Below are 25420 nucleotides of genomic sequence, written 5' to 3'. Positions count from 1 at the left end.
ACGTTTTTGTTACGAAGTTGCTTGACCCATGTTAGCAAACACTGTTCAAGTTCAGGATATTCTGATAAACGTACACGTTTTAGTTTTCCTTGTCCTTCAGAACATTGTGATTCAATTTTATGTTTACTCTGAATTATTCTACAAAGAGTAGATTTTGGCACATTAAATTCGGCACAAACTTCTTCGCGTGTCTTCCCACTTTCATAAACGGATATTAACTTCAGTTTTTCACGTAATGATAACGATTGTAGCTTTCGTTTTGGCATTTTTTAAATAAACATCTGTATGATAGTAAAGCGAAAATAAAACTGAAGGTAATTGAAGTTCAAAATTTGTCTTACGTACTTGAAATTATGTGTGGAATTTGTGGGTAGAATAAGAATGAGTAAACAAACAATGTTATCTCAGTTACAGAGGTTTATGCATATAAAATTTACTCGCTGTCTCAGTTATAGAGGTAACTATGATGATAAATCGAAAGAACAAATCCCAGATATAGAGGCTTACCTCGTCCCACTAACAGACGTAATTCAGTGCCAAAGTGTTGGGACCTCAGCATGAGTTCCAGTTATGGAGGTTTCTCACTTATCCAGGTCCCACTTAACCGAGTTTCACTGTATTCAGCAATCTGTTAATGCAATCATAATCAGAATTGCTTAATTAACTAGAGGAAATAAATGTTCCATTTATCGAGTTATAACGAAAGATGTTGCTGTGGATCATTCACCGAACCGAAAAACGTGTAAAAAAGAACTGAAATCAGTTGACAAAGCTATTCAAGATTTTATACTTCGAACAATTTATACTTTATATAAGGAGAACAGGTTTGCGACATTAGAAGTAATACAGTCAAAGGTAGCCGATTATCCAGATTACAATTATATCAGTTTAGAAACATTGCTTGAAGTTTTGTCAGCACGTGGTTTTAAACACAAAAAACTGAATAAACGGATGACAATAATCGAATCATCCAGGATTTTTCGATGGCGACAAAATTATTTACGTCAAATAAAAGGCTATCATTCTAATAGACAGATAATTTGTCTAGATGAAACATGGTTTGACTGGCACGATGTAGTAAATTTCGGTTGGGTTGACAATAGTAAAAATTGCTGTTTGAATTCAGTCAATAATCGTTAAGGACAACGCATTACCACTCGCAGCAATTCCTTAGATCTCAAATATTAAAAGTAACAAAGCTCAAATTTTAGCATTTATGTCTGAAAAAAATATTACTGTTAGCGATCGTAAAAAAGGTACGACAAACGAAGAACTGCTTACTGCTTTTATTATATTGCTGTGCAATGATCAGGTCATACTCTTCTCAGACCACATCCCTACTATTGCATATTCAACCCTATAGAGTCTCCCGAACTGAGTAATGAGGTTGTAGAACTGGTTCTAGCAGCACATCGCCAAGAGCTATGGAAAAACTGTGTTGAAAATGTTATCAGAGAATGAGATGAAGATATACTATTTACAACACATCATAATTCAATCAAATGATGACTCTTGTTCAGACGATTCTGACTACCATGATTATTTATAAAGATAATTTGGAATTGAAATGTTTTGTTTTATTTGCAAAGAATTTAGTTTCCTTTATGGTTTTTGCTTTGAATTTTTTTTTTCAAAAAAAATGAATGGGCTACCCAAAGGGCTCAGTTCACGCCTGGCACCCTATTTAAATCAAACGCCCTCACAGGCAGGTACATTCTACTCGTTTTACGTTTTATAATTTAATATTCGGTTGTAGCAAATTAACGAGATGTAATGTTGGTTTTTTTTCTAAGTTCCAAGTAGGACTACAATTAAGTGCATATGTCTAAATAACGGCGTATACGCTGTCCAATTTATAATGATTCGTCTTTAAACGAATATTATCTTGTATAAGATATACATATTTTTAAAAGTATTTATAAAAATAATAAATTTATAAAATGAGATCTACGCTTATGGTAGATCAAAAAAAATTGACGACAAGGGTTTTGAACTGTTTTTATAATCTGCAATTGATATTGGAAGAACTATAACAACAAATGATACACACCTTCAGTTGTATTCAAAGCAAATCAATTAACGAAATTAATCTCAAACTTAACCGTACAAATCTGTGAAGAACTCAATGGTAGATTCGTAAGATTGATAAAAATGCACTATTGAGTCACGGCGTTTAAGAAAGTGAAATTATATGAAAATCAATTTATTACCTATGTTGAAAGGTTGGGGAGACTAAGTTTAAAATGCATTGTTGTTAAGTCACAAAAAACATATCATTCGAGTTTGGCCACTAGAGCTCTTTCAATATTTCATACTTCCCAATTTACCGGAAAACAGTGTTTTTCTCCTCCCTATATTGGAAACAACGCATTTTGGCACTATTTTGAAGGACATGAGTACAGTTACCAAAAAGGTATCGGTTGCCCTTGGGGCAGAACTACCACACTCGGTTGGTAATAACTTATGCCATATAAAATGTGTATCTTATTTATTTAAGAAACATCTTATACTCATAAGTTTCACCTACCAACATAGAAATTCCTCTCAGTTTTTTATCTCATAAACAACGTCAAAATGACAATGATTTATAAAAATTGAGTAATATTAAGAGATATGCTTATTAATAGTACAATTATTAGAAATATGAACATTATTTACACAATTTGGATAATTGTTTTCTCGGTTTCCCTCAATTTGTATGAAATGTTCTGATTATAATTTCTCTATCTTTAACCAAATTTTCTGTTACTCTTGAAGTACTGCAGGAGACTTCTGGCTTCGTTCAATTGTATAAAATTTTATTTACAATTTCCTGTTTATTGTTGACGCTCCCCGCGTCATAACTTTTCGCAATCGTTACAGATTTCCATCCGCTTGAGAGCTAAGACACTAATTCCACTATTCACTAATAAAGTGGTTAATTTTGTAGGTGTCCAGTTTATTTCTTATACAAGGTATCTTAAAATTAAGTTCACCTTTGTGTTGCTTTTTGGAGGGCCACGGTAGGTATGTCCAAGGTTTTCTACAACGGTGGAAAACGTAGACAGTGTTACTCGGCCTGATCGTGACGAAGTTGACTTGTTTATTCGGAAGCGTGTTGTTGATTTAAACGTGCATAGATCATCATTATTTTATATGTCACTCAAAGATTTGGGGCTGCCCCCCTTACAAAATTCAGTTGGTGAAAGAATTTAAGCCTGAATATGCTTGCCAGTGGCTTGACTTCATAGATCAGATGATTGGGGACTTTCCAAAGTTTACCAACATATATTTTCCAAATTAAGTTCATTTTCATATTATTGACAAGCAAAATTGCTGCTACTGTAGTGCAACTAATCTAAAACAAACAATCAGAAACCCCAAGATTTGCCTAAAGTGACCGTATGGGGTGAGATGTCAACGAGAGAAATTATAGACACTTATTATGTTATAGTGAATTCAGAACGTTATGTGCAGATGTTAGACGACTGCTTCGTGCCTGAATTGCAAAACTTTAATTGTTATAACCAAAGAACATGGTACCAGCAGGATAGAGCAACTTTACACGAGTTCAAGAAATTTTCCCTGGAAAATGGATTTCCAGGAGAGGTGACATAAGTTGGCCTCCACGCAGTCTCGACTAACAATTAAGGATTTTTCCAGTGGAGGTTGTCACATCTAAACTTTACTCTAACAAACCAACTTGGCACATGGCACAATTGAAAGAAACTATCCTTACACGATATGGCAGTCATCACGGAGAATACCTACCGAGCCGTCATAGACAATGTAATGCCGGATTATGCCGTGAGCGCAACGGTTTACATTTGGATGTTGCTATTTTTAAGAAATAAATTCCCAAACAATGTATTTTTAATATGTATAAAACATTCTTTCAATAAACTCTTCACTTTTACTGAAATTGTTTTTTCAAATATGAATTTTCTTGTAATTCTCAAAGCTGAGAAATTGAATTTTCACTTGGAATTGAAAAAATCGAGTTTTCCCCGACAAGCGCTGTCCATTTTGATATCGTTTGAAGAAACGAGGATTAAAAGTCATGTGGGATCTCATATTAATGTAATTTCGAACTATTTTGAAAAAATAAACTTTCTAATTATCATTTTTAGTCAATGATATGATTGGTTGTTTATTTTGGTACACTTAATAATAAAAAGAAATCAATGGGAGTCGAATCAGGTAGCCTAGGCGGCTATACTAATGTTCCTCTATTCACCATGTTAGAAATACGTTGTTCAAGTACAAAGACAGTTTAGAGTGGGGACGCACTATGTTGCTACAACCATAAATCATTTCTGTTTGGAAAACCTGTTTAATTCGAGGAGCAAGAAATTTAGAAAAAATTCTGAATATCGAGGACCTGTTAATGGTTCAATAATCCTATTATCTATCATTTCCGTCCAAACATTAACATTCTGTGGGTATTGAGTACCGATTGTCATTTTTCTATTAACATGACACTTTAATAGAAATGTAACTTCATCAGAGAAAAGAACTTTCATTAAAAAATATCAGATCTCTGTTATTTTGTTTCATTCTAATTCAATTCGTCTATCAAAATTACTTTCTTTAAGCTTTCTTAGAACTGTTGAATGGTGCATGTCATTATCTGATGCTACTTACCGTGGACTGGTATGAGGATAACAGAACATCTAGTTGGTTTCAAACATTAGTTTTCTAGTAATTACAGGGAAATCTTTGACGTGACCCGTTTCTATGAATTTTTAAAAAAGATAAAAACTAGGTGTATAAAACATTTCATTACTAGTGGGGTTGGTCGTTGGTTGTCAGGATTTTCCTCAAAATCACTGGTTTACGAAATAACGCACTGTGTATTATTTCTTCATACTCTTTCCAACAACTTTTTTGTTTTTGTGATCAGAGTTAAGTAAACGTTAGGTATCAGTTATTATCAAGGTTACTAGAATAATAGAGGTTCTTCACAGCTGTGAATTAGTTAGTTAGAAATATATTCGTTTGTATAGCTAGATCAGCAAGAGATAACACACATCCTCAAAAGTCATGACATAATGTTAGTGAGGTTCTGTTTGTCATAAAAATATGAACAAAACAAAAATGTAAAGATAATGACGTAGTTGGTCGTTTGTTAACAAAACTTCTATCTTCTTATTCTAGTAACCTTGGTTATTATGATTGACTACAGTTCCTGTGGTCGTCGTCAATATTATTTCTTACTGTAATTAGATTTCGTTTGATTTTTAAATTAATGATGGTTATGAGGCTCACTTATCATTCTGTTATGAATAGAAATAGTATTCAATAAATCAGTGAAAATAAAATAATTTGAAATATCTTAGAAGTGTTTTATTCTACCTTAGAAATCCTATCTTAAAGAAAGAGCCTATTCATATTTATTTATACATAGCGTGATCAACTGCGGACTGGTACATTGAAACTGCGTGCGTAAAATGAAGTGAAGCCGCCATATTTCAATTAGTGTGTGTTAGTCAGCTGTTTATTTTCGTTATGAAAATTTGTCTAGGAATAAAATTGAGCAATGAGTTTGCTTGAAAATTTTGTATTTGCAATGGAGTAACGGTTTTGGAATTATTGAAATGTTTTGGGTCTACTTTGTCGCGAACACAAAGATTGGATCGGAACAAATCATTCAGTAAAGGTCGTAAAGATGTCGAAAGCTAGCAGAGGCTCTAAATATCTCCTAAGGCTAGAACCAACATATTTTGGTTAATTTTTGGGGTAAGAACCCCGATCCAAATCGGGGATCGCCTTTCCACGCCTCACCTTTCTGTCAAAGGACGTGAGAATAAAAATAAATTGAATGGCGCGTGGGAACGTCACTTGAATCACGTCCATTTTTTAGTAGACGTAGCGGGCAAATGAATAAATCGAGTGTGGAGATGTATAGCATTCCTGCCGCCTCCACTTGCTAGGATACGCCACGCGAGAGTCTAGAACGTGTTATTGATAGATTTGTAGGAGGATGGTGAAGATGTTTTTTTTTGTCAATCCGAGTCAAAATTGATCACATGGTATGTCCAGTAAAATATTGATATTTAGCCTGAAGGCAAAGTACATTATGTTCCGCTACTTACTATCTACAAGTATACTGACAAAAACGAAAATATAACACCGTAATATTTGTTTTTTCGTCGCTCTATCGAACCGGTGACTTCCCCTTTGGAAATAGACGTCTAAAATATTTTAAAAGTATATAGGTAACCTGTTGTGTAACCAGTATGTTATTTTAGAATGTTATAAAAATAACATGAGAATGTGCAGCCCTCGTATTATAAAGAATTTTCCCTCTCATACCATAGATGCGAGGGTTAGTTATATCAGGGGTGTAGTCATCGATATCTAAACGCTTTTGAACATGAGGAGAATGTTGGAGTATTTTCTATATAATAAGATTTTGGTTGATAATGTGTAATACTATTAACATTGGTTTGTATATATTGGATATCCCAATTTTTTTAAACCTAACTTATTTTTTAAACCTTTGGGTGCACAAAACAGATACAGTAAACCAAATATATAGTAGGAGTGTTTGATATTATTGCCTTATTACCTTGTGAAATATCTGTGCGTCGCTTACTAGTGAGGAAATACAAAGTATTTTAAAATTAAAGTTAAAATCGAAAGATATTCAAATTATGAACTAGATCATTGAGCTCTTCTTGAGAAATCAAATGTGGCTGTTTGCTGCTACTACATGCTACATAAGTAAATATCGAACAAATATATTCTTGCCCTACTCAAAGCACGTGGTTTGCACTCTATGGGCATCGTTACGTGATATGACAATTTAAATGTCGGTGTAAGGGTTAAATAGGTAGGATTCATCGAAATGTATTTGTTCTTCGGAGAGGATTTTGTCCTTGTTAAAATCTATTATGTTATTAGAAATAGTACACATATTTATGAACTAGATGCACCAGATGTTATTAGTAATTTAATTTTTGAGCATGTTAAGGGAAAAATTAAGGCACGATTCAATAAAACGAAGATTGGGAAATATTACTGATTAGCCGATACGAAATGAATTGTCCGTTTCCAAAAATTTCTATTAGAGGTTGTTAAAAAATTGTTTTAATTGCTTATAAGTCTGGAATATCAGAAATGTTGAAGTTTATTTGACTAAAAACACACATCTTATTACAAAATACGAATTCGTTCTATTCCCAGAATAAGCCAAATAGCTGTCGACGACACCACTGCAGTAACATGGGTTCTACACAAAATCCCTATCAGGAATGATAAATGAAGTATTAAGTATTCAGAAATAGAAGGAGGTTTTTTCTTCCATTTCAAAATAAACATTCGTGAATGTTTGTAGACGTTTCGGTGACGGTTATATGTAAACTTGAGTCGGGCCAGTAGGGGTAGTTACTTTAAAGAAATGTAACGTCTCTTTTGGGACGATGCTTTTTTTAGATGATGCTAGGTGTTACTCTTATCAATAGTAAAAGGGTGGAATCATTTAGACCATAGTATAAATGAATGCAGCACGTTGTACGAATATCAATACGAGGAGTAATTTAAAAGAAAATTGTAGCTGTTACAAAATTGTCAGAAATACAGAGCCACTTATCAGCAGCAGATAGGACAGGACAGAGGTGTCAAACTCAATTTTGCAGAGGGCCATATATCAAATTTTGAATTCGTAGGTGGGCCAGATTGGAAATAAAAAAAATGAACTGAATTATTATAACATTTTATTTATTAAACTATATAAGTATATAATATACGTTTGTTAGAAACCATATCAAAGTTATAAAAGATGGTAGGTAATTATGCTCGAGGATTCAGATACCTGACTTCTCTTGTTTTTGACAAGCTCATTGATGTCAAGTATCATATTCGATGTAGTTATTTTAAGAATTGATTGGAGATGTTCATTCGTAAGTCTTTGCGATGTTTGTTCTTATTTATTTTCATAACGGAAAACATCTGCTCACATAAATAGGTGCTACCAAACAGTCAGTGAATGCGTGCTGTATGCTTTTTTAATTCCGAATAATTATTCAAACTCTTGAAATATTGTGTATAAAATGTAAAAACGTTAATTTCATTAAATTTTTCTTTCAAAATACGGTCAGATTTAATATCTATCAACTCCATTTGTAAATGAATTGGTGCCTGTGAAGCTTCAAAATGAATTGTTGAAAATTGGGAATACCATTTCATTCAATTTGTAAAAGTCTTCAAAACGATTCATTTTTACCTCATTTTCTCACAATCTCAACTTATTTCAAAGGCTTGAATATATCAATACATTTGAGTTACAAATCAGATTTTTACCCTGTAACTTTATATTCAGATCAGTCAAGTATTTATTCATATATACCAACAAGTCTCAATCAATCTACTAGTCATTGTCATAATCAATCGGTTTGCCTTTGCCTAACATGAAAACTTGAATAGGGTCACGTAATGTAAAAATATTTTTAAAACTACTCCTCTACTGAGCCAATGAATTTCGGTGAAATAAGGGACATCAGAAAACTTTTCGTCCAAATTTTGTAAAAATTGCCTGAACTGTCAGTGATTTAGTCCTCTGGTCTTTATAAAATTTACAATTTTAATTATAGGTTGCATGACATGGTCCATTTTTAAATGTTTGGATGGCAATGATTTCTGATGAATTATACAGTGAAATCCCATAAAATTCCCTGATGTTTTCTGTTTTAATTTAGTTACAACGCCATAGACTTAAGAGTACGAGTATTTAAAACATCCGTAGAGGAATCGAATGAAGTCTAAAAGCTCTAAAAAACATGATCCTTCTTTCTGTGACATATTGCGATCGTCTTATGATACGGCTCAGGGAGTATTGACTAGTTTCCGACATAACACATTTATTTTTCATAATCATTTTTATTTTTTAACATACTCTCTTTTTAAATTTAGTTCAGCTCTTAACCTTTTTGACAAATAATAGTTGTCTCTTTAAAATAGGCATTTAAGTATGCGATATTGTCCTCTCTCTACTACAAGTGCAACTTTAAAGCTAGGAAACAGGAAAAAGTTGCTAGGTATCATATCTTGTGAATACTGTAGGTCAACCAATTCGAAGTGAATTATTGTGAATTATAACCATGACGAAAACCGTAGTGTGAGAGGTTGGGTTCTCCTGATGTACAAGCACTTTATTTTTTTTTTTTTCGAATGTTCTCCCTTTATTATACGTGATACGCTCCGGTTACTGTTTTGAAGATAATCGATGAAGAAAATTCCACGACTGACCCAACAAATGGTTACCATAGTAATTCATTGTCTCGATTGTTTTTCCATGTTTAACATAAAGTTATGCAGAAAAAAGGGCTTATTTTATGTAAACAACGTCAATAAGGCCTGGGAAAATGTGCATTATATTGATAGGACGACAGTTTCTATTACGGACACGTCTGAATTCAGCTGTCCAAAATTTCATTATCTAACTCCTCTTTCATTTGCGTAGGCATATTACCGCACAACCCACTCATAATTTGTTAAACAGACACTAACCGTCCAAAATGACTGAAATTTCAGTGAGAATATCTCAAGGCACGCTCAAATATATTTTCCAACTTATTCTTGATAAGGGCTGAAATCTTTAGGTTGAGGTTGGAAACTTTCCAGACAACCCTCGTTATAAATCACTTCATTCCAAAACTGTGTGTCGATACACCTGCGACACTTAGTTCTTGGTAATATTTATACCACCTTTGAAACTGAACTATTATTTTCTTTACCACTACAAATGAGATCGAATGATGTTACCTATTAATGTGTTTGAAGTGGAATTCTGCTGCTTGAATATTTTACATGCGGATATGCCCCAGCGTCTGGCGATCACTGTGCTAGTTGTTGGCCGCAGTCCGTATAATGAACTAATATTTTTAGCAAAAACATATAAAAGTAAAAAAGATGCAATATAATTTTATAATGAGAAGACTACTTCACATACTCCCCGAAAATGTATCCTCGACCACAATGTGGCTTTAAATCTCAATTCGTTAAAGTGGGTGTTTGTTCTAAACGTGGGTGCCGTGAGACAATTCGTGTTAATACTTAATAATTTTTCTTCGTCATTTTATTTTTCTAAAAAATTAAAATAATTCATATTAATAAAACAAAAGGAAATTCTTAAGATAATATTTATGGTAATCAATATAGGAGGATATATTGAAAAATTCTATTCTACTATAGAACTATAGAACCAAACAAAATTTCAGTGTCAAAATATTTTATTACTGAACATATTCTCCTCTTAATTGGATAAAGGGGGTGTTCTAGTAATTCAAACCCTAAATCACTAATTTTTTGCATGGCAACATGAGATTTGTGTGCAGGGGCGTAGTCCTGCAAAAATAAAACACCTTTCGATAGCTTTCCGCGTCTTTTCTCTTTAATTTTTTCCTGTAGAGTAGTCAATTCGACGGTCTGATAAAATCATGTCATGAACTGCATCGATATTTTCGGGGACTGAAATCTTCAATTCACCTCTTTTGAAACTTTCAGTTCAATTTTTCACGCTCGCATACGAAGGACATTGATCACCAAGGGTATTAAGCATATCTTCATAAATCTGCTTACCTCTTAACCCTTTTAAATACAGGTACTTCATGATGGCTCGATACTCCAATTTATCGATTTTCACAATTTTGGTGGACATTTTTTTTCTTTTAATTTATTGCGTAACTCTGGTTTACTTTTTTGTCGTCAAAGTTTAACTGAAACTTCTAATAAGTTATTGTTCGTTGCTATGGTAAAGCAAAATTTTGTTTATGCATGGAACTGGTCTAGGCTAACTAGAAATCAATACATCCTCATAAAGGTATTGTTTGTGGTATTAAAAATTTCCAATGATTATTTAATTTTGACAAACTAGTGTTATAAATTAACTAAATTTTTCATTAGAAATATACGTTACAATATTATAAATGATTTAAATTCCATTCACTCACCTAATGAGAATTCATTTATATTGACTATTTCCTTCGAAAAATTTAAGCCAACCAAAAAGCTGTAATATTTTATGTTTACCTAGCAACGATCAAATTTCAGCGATAATACTGCACTAGTGCAAATTATCGATAATTTGCACTAGTGACAAATTTTCGTCTAGGATTAATAAACATCATTTGGTTTTAATTTTATATTTTAAGAAAAGGAACAATTATTGAAAATGCAATTAGAATATACAACTTTACTGGAGGCCGACGATGGTGTTTCTATGCTGCTTCCACCACTTGTTATTATAATTTAAAGAATAACAAATTTTAAACACAGAATTAAGTTTATTTTAAATTAAATTTTTCTCAGGAAATAGTCTACCAAAATGCCCTCTCGTGCATGTCAAATTGTCTCATAATTTCCTCTCGTGCGCATTCGCGCACTCGAGAAAATTAAATTATCGACAATTTGACATGCACTCGGGACATTAATATTGATAATTCATTTATAAATTATCAGTGTCAAATTCTTTCAATTACAATTAGTATAAATCTATGGTTAGAACCATAAATTTCTGAATATTGGCCATAAAATAATCCTGATGGATTACTTGTGTTGCTTTTTATCTATTGTTGGTCGAAGAAACTAACAACAATAGAATTTTTTTTTAACATCAACTAGAAATCAATCACATTACTATTGTCGATGGGTGTAACTATATGCTAGAAATCTGTGCCGACAATCCTCTACGCAACTCTATTCGAACGATTACTGTAACAAAATTGGGTATTTGAAGGAAGGAAAAGCTTCTCTCGTGTGTTCAATAATTGTTTATATTTTAGTCTTCAGTATACTTTATATGAAACTATATTTCAATTTTTATTGAATCACAGTTGGTACTCGATAATCCGACAATTCGGGTCCCACTGGTTGTCGAATTACCAAAAAACGTCTGATTATCAAATATTTTAATTCTTTGACCGATTTTAGCCGTGTATGCGCATGTAGATTCAAAATCTACTAACTTTCATTATCAGAGTTTGGCATTAATTTTAACATAAAATATATCTTTTATTCCAGCATTGAAAAATCTGTATTTTTTTTTGTTTTTTTGTGGTGACTGCTAGTCATTGCTTTATTTGAAGAGATTTTAGAACCAAAATGTTATTGCAACCAAGTTCCCTCTCTTCGTACCAGCATATTTAAACATTTGCAGCTGATATAGCTTCGTCGCAGCTGACAAAATGTTTAGCATTCGGAAGCTTCTCTAATGTTTCATCTTCATTTGATGTGATTTCTTTTACCATCTCTTTGTCTGTAAAGTCGGCGTTCAATTTACCTTCTATAATCCATCTTCTAAGGTCTTTTGAACATTCTGAACTAGCGTTAATTTTCTCGCATAGTGTGAGAGTGTCATTCATAACTTTGTCGCCATCATGAGCATTCTGTTTTTCGTTATCATTTTGTTTGGCCAAATATTTTTTAATATTTAATTAGAGTTGATGCTTTTTATAATGCGCATTTAATGCCTTGATGACATTCTGATCCGTTGATTGGATCAAAGCCATTTAGTTTTTCGACAAATACATAACCTAAAATGTACGAAAGAATAAAATAAAACTCCTATCATTTGAAGAAAAATTACGTCTATGTAGGTATTAATCGTTTTAATTTTTAAGTCATCCATATCTGGATGTCCAGAAGCGTTATCTATCAGTAAAAGGGTTTTTACCGACAGTTTTTTGTTCTTGAAGTGTTTTTTACAGCAGGCATAAAGAGATTGAACATTTCTTGTGTTACCCACGCCTGCCTCTGATCGTTATAAACATCTGGAATGTTTTCAATTTTTATGTTTTTGAATGCTCGGTGATTTTTGGATTTACCCAGCTCCATTTGCACCAATCATTAACGTGATAATATATTTTTACATTTTTCGACCAGAAACCTTTTGTTCTAATGTTTTCGTTAGAAGTTGACGCAAGTTTCATCGGCTTTGTACACTCAGGTGTAATGCCCAGTTCAGTGATTTTAGCATTTAGATTAGCAATAAAACTAGAAACTTCTGACCCATCAACAGATATTTCCCACCGATCATCTGTATGAAACGAATACCAAGGCGTTTCTTAAAATATTCGAACCACCTGAAACTAGCGTAATAATAATCGTAATTTGTTTTTCTTTTAGAATGGCTCCAGAAATTGGGGCATGTCTCTTTCTTTGTTGTTGGAGCCGTGCATAGAGGGCTTCTTCAACTTTTTTTTCTCTTGTTTTGAGAGTTTTTCTTTTAGAATCGATTTCAATAGATTTTACGAGTTAAGGTTCTATGTTTGCGTTTTATAATAATACTTTTGCTCGACATTACAAAAACTTTAAAAAAGCTACCGAGCTGAAACACTTACCAAAACTAAATAAACGCAAATTTTTGCTGTTACAAATAGATAACAAGAAATTAAGGGTATAACAGACTAACAGCCGTCGATATGTCTCCTATTTCCATTCTGTTTCTTCGAATTATTTGTCGAGTTAAAATATCATTTGTTATATTCACAGCTAGAATAAAGAAACACATATAAAAACCAAGAAAAAACAAAAAACCCCAAATTTTGACTCAATTGACATGACTGGGTTTGTCGGAATATAGAGTGTCAACTTTACTTTTATTTTTGTAAAATTTAAAAGTTCGACTCCTCCGTCTAAACCTAAACAATAATTTGTTTTCAATTTCTGCTGCCCTAGGTTACACCCTACTTAGCCTGCTGGAAAATCCCCCACTGCTACATATCGACTGTAACATACATTGTGAAATATTAAACTACAATAAAGCTACCAAGTTTTCCACATATGTAGAGAATTGTTTTGGGCGATGAAAAAAAAACTGTTTTCATCGAAACGTAAGTAACTGTAATGTAATGTAATGTTACACTTGTAAACTATGTGTAAAATTGTTGGAATTGTAGCGATTCTGGTGTAGGCCAACATATGACTAGCATTACAGAAAATTTCATTATAAGTCAAAAATAAATAATAAAGGAAGCTAATGTATCTATACAAAGAAAAGCGTTTCTGGATAGTTTTCCATGGTGGCATTATCACAAAAAACAACTGTCTTAGGTACATTAAAAAAAATTGAAATTGCGATTAAATATTTCCTTTTACGTATAGAAACTGTCAAGATACTTGGTCGAACGACGTCATTTTGTTATACGTCACTCCAAGCAATTGAGTATTTCCTCACGATTACTATCAACTCTAAATTATACGGTTTTTGAACATCAATTAAATACCAGTCACGTTATCTGTCATGAAGATTTATCAATTAGGAAAGGAAGGGCAAATTCAATACAAGACCTCAACAGTGAGGACAATCTGTCGAAACATTGAAAACAGTGTGATTCGGTTAGATGGAATAAATTGGTTATTTCAATTAAGCTTTTTGGTACTAAATCAAAAACTGTCATTTTTTATTAGAAAATGACATCTTCCAATGAGAAAGTTTTGATTATGGAATCTGGACTCAATTCACTCATTTCAGTCCTGTCTCGCTTGTAATATACATATTCAATTCCCGTTCGTCTGCTTAGCTATGTACGAGGGTTGCTATTTAAGGTTTGAGATAAATAAATAAAAACAAATATTTATAATTGGATAAGGCTTTATTTTTTTCATAATATTTTCAATTAAGATCAATACCCTTTTGCATGCGTTTGAACCAATTGTCGAAACATTTCTCCCATTCCAATTCAAATAAGGGCGGATCCATAAATGCGATGTTCCAAAAAATATTTATTCAGTCTCAAGTGTCAAACTTGATCTACATCTTCAAAATTTGTATAATATAATCGCGCAGATCAATTTTTAGTAGAATATTATATCTTATTTGACAAATAGTTGTCCTTCCCAGATTTTTTGCAACTTCAACATTAGTATGGATTTACCATATTATCTGTAATGAAATACGGAAAAATGCTCATCTTTTCCGCGAAGTATGGTAATCTATCATATAATAATCAATATATTAGGGTCTTGTGCCGAAGAACCTTGCATCTGATCTTCACTTCATGGAGATTCATGGTTATTTGGACATGGATGTTGAGGCAAAGAAGAACCTCATTCTCACATTTCACTCTCTGATAAATTTTCATTATTATCTGATATATATAGATGAATTACCTTGAAATATATTTGTAAGGAAGTTACAACCTCCTATTTAGAATTTTTGGCACTTTTTTCGAATTCGCACCGTCGATTCGGCGAAGGTTCATTCTCTAAGGTTAATAATTAGCTCAAACTAATGATTCTAAATTATGGCAATTTTATAAAAATAATTAAATAAGTATAGTGAAAAAAACAAAACAAGCTTTTAAAACACATTAAACCAAAAAGTTGAAAATAATTTTTAAATTAAGCTCTAAAGAATAATAAATAAGAATAAAAAATACGAATATTATTGTGAAAAAAGCGTCGGGCACTCAATGAACGGTACATATGAATCAAAGTATTTTTAGTATTTTTCATTCATTATCATTATTATTATCATTTATCATTATTTTAAGCTTATTTCAAGAATTATTTTTAATTTGATGTGCTTTGGATGAGTGTTTTTTAGTTTTTTTAAACTATATTTATTTTTTACTTTTCAGTTTCATATGCCATGAAAACGCATTATTTTGTGTTTTTAAAACTATATTTAATTGATACTACCATCGTATAATGGCTTTGCTGCTTATATACCTACCTCTCTTCGGAGCTTGTATCGAGCCGTTATGGTGTAATTAGTGATATGAGGTGGAAGTGCTCAATTCCAACACGGAGATCGGAGGTTTGAATCGTCTATCAAACGAAATTTTTATTAAATAAGCCACATACTTTTAGTCCAAGAGAGTGTTACAAACGCACATACAGATGAAAATAATATAAGTGTTAAAAATTGAAGAATAGATATATTAATTAATAAGTGAACAAAACTCTTGAGAATTAAACCTGCTTAGAACAATAAATGTATTGTATTAGGTACTCAATTTGCGAATGGCACATATTCTTTGAAATAAAAGATTAATTTCAAATCAAATATTTTTGTATAAAATTGGCACCAAGTAATTCTAGTAAGATACAAGAAAGACATGTAAAATTAAATTGGACAAGTATAACTTGACCAAAATCCAAATAAGTAGAATTATAGAATAGAATAAGTAGAGACAAAGATATTGACCTCATCCTCTACAAATATATTTGTTGATCCTAGTCAATTTCGTTTCTTTCTGACAAGATCGGTAATTTTTTTAGTTGTTTCTGTATGTGCTGATTTGCTGCTAGGAACCACGTCCATTGCTCTACTGAGAGCATAGGGAGCTGATCTGAAGGAATATCTGATCTGGGGATGAAGTGTTCGTTAGCGAACCTGTCTTAAACAACAAATATGAAGCGTGTATTTGAGTGGCAATTCTTCATTGATAAAGGTTTCTTCGAAATCGCAGTCTCTACATATCTGATTGACTGACTCAATTGGATAACGGAACAGGTACTTTCTTTGAATGTTTTATCCAATAAACAATATTTTTGAACTAGAGTAACATTATACAGACACTCCAAATCTGCCTGATATAGTCCTATCATATTTCCACGGAATCCCGTTAGTGACAAGGATGTTAAACATAGGAATGTCTCAAAAACCAATTGAAAATGTACATTCTAGATGGCGACAATGTTAACGGAATTTGCTTCTACTTAATGTAAAAAGAAATCATTTTGGAAACCATTTTATACACATATTAATTAATATTTTTGTTTGGTTTCAGGTAAGTGTTGATTACCGTTAGTATGATTGTAAGTATTAATTATTTAAGTTTTAATTTGGCCGATAATGTAGTATAATTGTATATCTCTAATATAATTTTTATACCATCTTAGTACATTATTGTTTTTTTATACCTTGGATGCCGTCTACAAAAAGTACACTTTATAGTGCAAACAACCGTTTTCGGTTCTTTTGAAATATTAATTTATGTTTATTTATTTCCTGCATCATAGTTTGACTCATGATTAATTGTCCAGGTCTCTAGTTTCTGATGATACCTCTAACAAAATTTTTTGAGGATATATTGAATATCCTCAATAACTGTGAAGGGTTTCCTACGTTCGACATAAACAATGATACTGAGAATTGTCCCAAATGTGTTTTTTCGTTAACAGATTTTACAAGCGGTCTTCTGAAGGTTTAATATTGACTTTTTATCTTAGCAAACATGTGGCACTGAAGAATATGGTCTTATAAGTTTCAAACTTTTCATTTTGCTTTCAACAACAATGACGAAAATAACTATTTTATGTAAATTTGTACCAAATCTATTACTTTTTTAATTGTGTAATTCTTCATAGGGGCTTTTCACCAAATTTTATAATCGAACAAAACGTTTCAAAATATTTATTGGTCGAAATTTATATAAATAATGAGAATTGGGATAGTTTGCTCCTTTTTATGAGGAATTGTTAGACATCTAACATCATTCCAATATCCTTGAAATAAATTTAAATGTTGTTGATTTGATTTGAGGTGTTCACTTAAAACTTGTAAACTGTAAAAAACTGTAAAAATTTGAAAAAGATTTTAATATGTGAATAAGTTCTAATGTAGGTCACCAGTGTATGATAGTAGATAACTAAAGCTACATCTGAACATTGCTACACGAAAATCATAGTGACAGATCGCTAGATTGGGTTAGGTTAATACCGGCAGCCTCGATCTAGATTGATACTGGTTTACTCGGAAGCCTGAGGACCATTGTGTTACCTTTTATTTTCTACAAATTATAGCTTTTATAGCGTATATCCATACTGAATTTTTTCATTTTTTAAATCTTTAATTCTGCTATTTCTTTTATGTAATCTACTGTGTCGTCCCCCAGCATTTGACTTCCGTTTTCTGTGATGATAGGACAAAGCAGATACTCGATTGTCTTCATAATACTGCAATAGTTGTTACTCTCCACTCCTATAGTCTTGTGCCAACAGTAGAATGCTCAGTTGTCACTGTAATGGTCTTCTGGATGGAGTGTTTCTTAAATTTTTTTGATATATTTCTTTTTCTATTCATGTATCCTTGGCCCCTGTTTGACCATATATTCTGATGTTTGGCTCTGATTGCAATTAACAATTCTATCGGTAGTAGCACTAAACTAAACTCTTCGGCACCATATCCACTCATCCCACTTTTGGTAAACTTATCTGCTTTAGATTTCTCTTCCACTGTGTCTAGGTATCCAGCACTTCAGAGTTAAGAATCTAAAAAAGCAACAGTTATTGCGTTTTTATTTGATTCGCCACTTTCCCTCAATAATCTGGCAACCTTCTAAATTCCAATTGTTCCGCCCGAAGGATATTACACCCAGTTTTCAATCTGAACGAAAATGATGTCATCAATGGTGAGAGATGCATGAGCAGACGGAAATGATGTCTTCAATCACGTATTCTATTTCACCTTGTGGTTTATGTCATCTTTTATTTATCATCCATCATGTATCTTTTGTTATCTATAATATGTTTGGGATAATTATTCTGTCGGTTAAAACCATCATGTATGTGATTTGATGACTTTCAAGTGACATGCTTGGTATTTTTAAGGTCATACGGAAAAATGTTCAATGTGAAAAAGACTATAGGACTTTTTGAAACCTATGATCATTGTTGTTCTGAATCTGATCGAGTTAATTGGTTTGTAGTCATATGCCCCAAAACAGTATGTTCTTGGTCTTCCTGCGACAGACCCAAAATACCTTAAAAACTTTCTGCAGAAATTACATTATTTTTTTGTGCATTATTTGTGGATTTGTGGCGTTTCCCCGAATTTTAAAGGTATTTTAAACTTAAATAAGTAATATTTAATGATCATAAAACAAATACTTAATGTACAATCTTTGCCTACATAGGAGTTGGAATGTAACATAACATCTTAAATATATTAAGATAGATTATGACAAGCAGACTATGAAAAACATGGTAATGTTGTGTCACTCAATTCATTCTGAATTCTTCCAATCACTTTGGAGGTAACCATTTCTGACATTTGCTTATGTTTAGATGCTGGCTTAATATTGTATTATAGCGACAATAATTTATCGGTTAATGCGTATAATCGTGATGTGGACAATAAAACTCAAAAATGTGTGAGAGGTATGACAAAAGACATTATGATGCTCATATGAAGTCTTACTGGATATAGGTGGTATGATGATAGCCACGTTCATTTACTTAAAGTTGTATTCAATACATTAGCCTTCACGAAAGATGTGTGACACATGTGAAATACTATGATCGTACGTATCATACAGGGTATAGACGTTAGTTATATGTACAAGGTGTAGTTGGAAGGGACGATATTCAATATAAAAAATTGTTTTCGCTGATACGAACGAGATGTAAATGTTCGATATTGAATAGGCATATTGTCTGAATGTGACTACAGTAATGTCTTTTTGCCATCAAACATCTTCGTCACGACTGTACCTCGTATAGGTAATGAGTATGATTATCATATTGTCAAAACTCTGATGCCTTTTTGACTTCGAACATCCATATTTTGATTATACTCTATGTAATATTTTATGAGGTAATGTATTGTTGCTCCAATACTCATATAGTAACGTCATTTTGATATCGATTATCGAATCTCTTCTCCAGCACTAAATCTCTTATAAAACTATACTAATGTCTTGAGTTTCAATCAAGACACTTTTGAAATCAAAACTCTTTTCTTACGGTCAATGTTATGACTGGCGGTAGGTTGACAGAGAGATCCCAGATTTGATCCCACAAAGTGATTTTTCAATTTCATTAAAAATTCGTACGTTTACCTAAATACACATATAGACTGACAGAATAATTGATGCACTCCTTGATGAGAGATGACATATGAGGAATGCCACACTATGAATGACAGATAATGTGTGATAGATGACATGTAACATATAATGGATGATACTTCAATGATAGGTGATATGACTTCCACCCACTTCTTGCATAAAAGACTTGAAATGAAAGTAGTGGGGATGATTCATTTCACGGACCTTTAATTTTCTCGCTTTGTCCGCCAGGTCGGTGTTGTGATTTAGGAATGGAAAAACTCATTATTCAATTTATGAAGTATAATAAATATGAAAAACTACCTCTACCCTATCCATGTACTTTCTTAGATAACAGTGCCGCGCCATGGCTATTTTAAACACTTAAAACCTGGACCAAATGTGAACCACTCCGCTCTGTAGAAATTGGTCTCGGTTTCAAGACCCGTGTGTAAGATTTACCTTTGAGTTTAAGACCACCGATCGTAGATTACACAGACCATGAGATGGATGACATACGTGACATTATGATATCACTTCCGTCTAAGAACCCATGTACCCCCTCCTATATAGCTGATACGTCAGTACTGTGCTGGCCTACCTACCTTTAATTTGGTATGAAATTTCATATTTAACAGATTATTGTGTTTCTAGCTGGTTCGTTGAAATTCTGGTGATTATGATTGTTTTTACATTTTGGTTTGCAAATGTTGTCGAGATAATATATTGTACGATTTATTTCATTAAATTCGGTTAGGTACAACTATAATTTTCTCACATATTCACTTAGAACCTCACTTAAAATTATGAATCCCATAATATTTATTCGAATACATTATTTCTCTGCAAATATGTAGATAATAAATTTTAAAAAACCAATTTTAACAACTATAACGTCAGTCATTTTCTAAAGTTTTATAAAAGTTCAAGCAATATTTAAATTCCTTCTCATATTATTACTCTTGTTAGTTAAGCTCTAACCACATTCCAACAAAAGTTTGTTATCAAAGATTTTATTACCTATTTGAAATAAGAGCCAACGTTTTCCCAAATTGCAAATTTTCAGTCCTTTCTAGTATTCGTATCCTAATTGTTACATTGTGTAGCTCTTTGACGTCGCTAGTATTTACAATTTAATTTTATTTCCGAATGTGGACAATAACGAACTTTTTCAAAGCAGTTTTCTTTTTGTACTCGTTTTTATCGGTCGTTGACGACTTGTAAAGTCATTAAGCTGCGCCACTATAAATAGAAACAAAACGGGAATTTCCTTTTACTATTAAAACGTTCTCTTTAACTTTAGTAAAGTGCTCTATAACGGCTTTCTTCAACCATTTTTTGCCGTAAACAGATCCTAATGCCTCTTTTTTACTTCTAAATAACTGAGATCGAGAGAAAAGAATGACTTCTTGTCCCATCTCTAAAATAAGGAGAAGAAAAGAAAGAGAGAGAACAACTACTAAGGCTACAATTTTTGCGGAAACACGTTGAAAACGTAATAATCTCGACAGTTGAGAGTTAGATGGTTTTTGTTCTGAAAGTTCTTTTATCCTTTTGTGTAAAAGTGGGAGGGTCCTTGTCTCCTTTTTGGGCAAAAATATTGGTCAGAGTTAAACTTTGCAAAAGTCTACAAAGAAGTATCACTGACTGAACAATTATTTTTTTCTCTTATTATTCAAAACAAAATTTTCAATTTTGTATGAAATAGTTTTTTTAAAATAAGATGGAGTTATTGTTTTTGTTATTAGATTACACATTAAATGACGTGATCTAAATTCCTCGATTTCTTATTTACCTAACATGCTACAGTATTCAGGCTGTGAGGAATTCAAATCCTCAGCAATTGGTTAACGACAGTGCCGAATTAAGTCAGCGCGGGAACTGTAGCAAATTCGGTTAGGTTCTCAAGTTTATGTTATTAAACTCATATGAGAATAAAACCGAACATAATATGTATGCATGACAAACCGCAACGTCTATGTAGGAACACGTAGGAACCTATCTGTGTGCGTGTGTACTGTCCTACCGTTAATTATAACTGGTATGGGTAAATTGTCATTATGAGGTATTGGTCTCTTATTTGACTGTAAGTTAGGGTAACAAATAGAAGGAGCCCAAGATTTGTCTTGACAAGCTACAAGGAAACCAAAATACTGCCGATAACTTACTAATATCGTTTTTTTTTTGAAAGTTAATTCTTCACAAATATAACAAAAAGAGTCAAGATTGATATTGTACTTTCTCGGCATATCCACACAATAACAGTAATTACCTTGAAATCACTAAATTTAGCAATCAGATTTGAGTTGACCAATGTTCTAACTGCAGTACAAGTTTTTTTTAGTTATTGAAATATACTTGAAAACATTAACTAAGGAGTAGAGCGTTTTTATTGATTCCTTTCTCCACCTGTGGCAATTCATTCCGTGATAAAATCTGCTTCCTTCCTTTTCCGAATAAAATATCAAAAGCCCTTTGTCAATGTCAAAACAAAAAGTGTTATCTTGCTTGCTATGGAAAATATTTTATTCGGGTGTGTTGAAATGTATTCACGAATAAAATTAAATTGTGAGCTTATCTTATAAATACATGAGTTCTTCTGACGTAATTGTGATAAAAGAAGAAGTGAGCTGTTAATAATTCACCAAATTCAAATAATACGAACATAATTTACACATCTCGTTTTGTTTAACTAATCCAATTGGATATACAAAAAGATAAAACGTAAAACAAATTGATTTACAAATGTATACGAAAGGTACAAGGCTTTCAAATGAGAGTCTCTTATTATTATTGTGTCATAAGTAGTACTCCTTTATCTGATGATTCATTTCCATAAATATATGTTCAATAATTGAATATCTATGCAAAAAAAATTCTTGGTATGTTCATTTAGGTTCAATGGTGCTGTAATTGGTAAATATCATTTGAATATTTACCAAGTCATATGCGATACTAATTATAAATACTTTACAAGCGATTATGTTTGACTAAAAACTCTAGAAGTACCATCGTATTCTCAGTTGTCTTTTTTATATGACTTCGAATTTGGTAACCTTCCTTAGTCATACCTGACAGGGTGGTGTTCAATACCCAATACTCTGCTACGAACTTCTTTTTCTTATAACTTGTATTTAGCTAACTTGTGAGCCAGTAATACATAATTAAATCATTAGAGTTGATCTACTATAAACTATAAAATAACACCTCAATCTGTCTCGAGACTATAACCTACATCACAATCCGAAATATAAATCTGGAGTTTTGTCAAAGTTAACAGATGTCTTAATTGAAGTTTAATAAAAGATTGAAAAATACTTCGTTTTACAAATACGTAGTGCCGTTGAGAAGTTCAGAAGCCTATAAAAAAAATTTCACAAATAAAAAATTATTCTTCAATATATTATCCCTATATTTTCACACACTTTTCAGAACTTCTTATCAAAACTTCTATGTCACTATAAATAAATGTAGATTTTAAAAAAACAAAAAACATGCTTTCATAGCATATGAAATTGAAAAGTCACAAATAAAAATAGATTAAAAAACTAAAAGGCAAGCTTTTAAAACACGTCAAACTAAAAAATAAAGTTATTTTTTTTTAAATAAGCTTAAAACAATATTGAATGAAAAATATTAGTATTATCGTGTAAAAAGAGTCGGACGCTCAATATAAAAGAAATATGGGACAAAGCACCCCACGCTTTTTTCAAAATAATACTAGTATTTTTCATTGCTTTAACCTTGTTTTAAAAGTTATTTCCAACTTTTCAGTTTTTTTAAACTATATTTATACGCGAAAGCTTGTTTTTTTATTTTTTTAAGCCATATTTATTCTTCACTTTTTAATTTCATGTGCCATGAAAGTGTTTTTTTTTCTATTTTTCAGCTCGATTTATTGTTAGAAATAAAATGTTTCTCTACATTCTATTCATTAGTATTATCAATCTCCAACAGAGTTTGCTCGGATGTAGAATTCCACTTGAACAACGACATAATAAAATTTAAAGTAATACAGATGCAGATATTATAGTAAAACTCCAATGGAGGGCAGCCTGTTGTAAAATTTATTTCGATGCAAAGAGATAATTAAAAAAAAATTTTTTTTACATCATGAAAGGGATTTGAACCCACGACTGGCGAATTCGTAGATTGACGCCTTAGCCCGCTCAGCTAAAGAACAAAATTAATGTGGTGAGATATACTAACAGAAATACGCCACAGAGGAAAAATACAAAGATACCAACAAGTGTTAATAAAATATAGTCCAACTTTAGACTTAAAATGTTCGAACACTGCCTGTTTAATTGCATTGATAATTTCGATACCACTCCATAGAATCTCTTTTTTGGAAGTCGAATCATAGTAAAGGACCATAGTTTCATCATCCGTTACAATTCTTGTATGTATTTGCTGTATGAGGGACGTACCAAGTATCAATTAAATTGAATAAAAATAACGGGACTATGACCAACGTCACAAATCTATAAAAAATCTCGCGTTTTGTCAATTTAACTGATCTTGTCTTATTTAAAGTTCCATACAAAAGTTAAAAATACTTCGTGTTACAAATACAATGTAGTGACAAAAACTCCTTTGCATCCATCATCTGCGTATCAGGATGGCACTATGTTATGTCTTTCCTGTGCTCTGATACGGCGCAGAAAATCTGCTCAAACGTTTAGAAGCGTTTAAGATGTGGGCTTATCGCCGAAGTTCTTGAGCTCATGAAAAAACTTTCATCATTATTGAGAAACGTAAATTGAATACTTTGGTCGTGTTATGCGCAACCCTGTATACAGATTAAACCAGCCTCATCAATGGTTCGGAAAATCAATAACAACACTATTCCCGCAGCAGTAACTAAAGCAATAATAATCAATTTAATAGCTAAGATGGAAGCCAAAGATCGATAATTGTCACGTCACTAAAAGATAAACTATAAACTACAAATATAATGTTTATGTGGAAAAAATTGAGCTTTGAATCTATATTAGTCGCTTGCTTGTAGTTAGAGTTTTTTACTAAGATACAACTAGTTGCTGAATTTACCCCATAATATCTTCGTCTTTTTTTACTTTACGATTATATAAGATGCGAAAAAGTGAAAACTATTATTTTTTAAATCATATGAAAGTTACCAAAACATATCTAGCGACTTAATTTTACTTTCTTGAAGGTAATCCGACGAATTTTATAAGGGATTTAGATGGTATCTGTAGCGAACGTTCTCTTAATATACGTATAGTATGTATAAAAGAGAGTCTAGACGTTTAGTTCCCTCAATATTCTTCTTTAATATGTTCTTCCTCCTCTCTAGAATATAATACCCAAAATCCCGAGTGATTCCACGAGCCATGTAAATTACCTCTATGCATCGAAATTTACCCCTAGCGTCAGTTGTTGAACCGTAAGGGTGAGATACGTTTTTATTTTATTTACGTTGAAGGGTAACGACAACTAAATTCTAATTACTTGGTTGTAGGTACTTTTAAATATAGGGTGATATAATTCTTAGAATAAAATTCTGATCCAAACATCAAAGAAAATGAATGTAAAAAGCAGAATATCACATCAAAAAAAGTAATCGAAGAATATATAAAAATATATAAATTCGAAGGAGGGCGAAAATCAATGTCGGTTTCATAAATTAAATTCAAGTTTTT

At 32.1% G+C, this 25420-nt stretch overlaps 1 protein-coding gene across 13 annotated transcripts in view; it reads left to right on the top strand.

The window, feature by feature from the left end:
• LOC130895024 (uncharacterized) overlaps positions 1-25420 on the top strand; it is a 721573-nt gene that overhangs the window by 59421 nt on the left and 636732 nt on the right. The window contains exons 3-4 of one of the 13 annotated variants that reach the window (XR_009059422.1): positions 13657-13811; positions 16716-16775. The exons of 11 other annotated variants lie outside the window; for them this stretch is intronic. The gene's annotated coding sequence lies outside the window, so the exon portion shown is untranslated. Of the gene's footprint in view, positions 1-13656; positions 13812-16715; positions 24651-25420 lie in introns of those variants that run through there. One more of the 13 variants, XR_009059421.1, reaches the window with a different exon arrangement.

This window comes from Diorhabda carinulata, chromosome 6 (genome assembly GCF_026250575.1).
Source record: "Diorhabda carinulata isolate Delta chromosome 6, icDioCari1.1, whole genome shotgun sequence".
In the NCBI taxonomy this organism is placed as follows: domain Eukaryota; kingdom Metazoa; phylum Arthropoda; class Insecta; order Coleoptera; family Chrysomelidae; genus Diorhabda; species Diorhabda carinulata.
The sequence above is the reverse complement of the archived record's forward strand: the minus strand, read 5'-3'. Positions and strand labels throughout refer to the sequence as shown.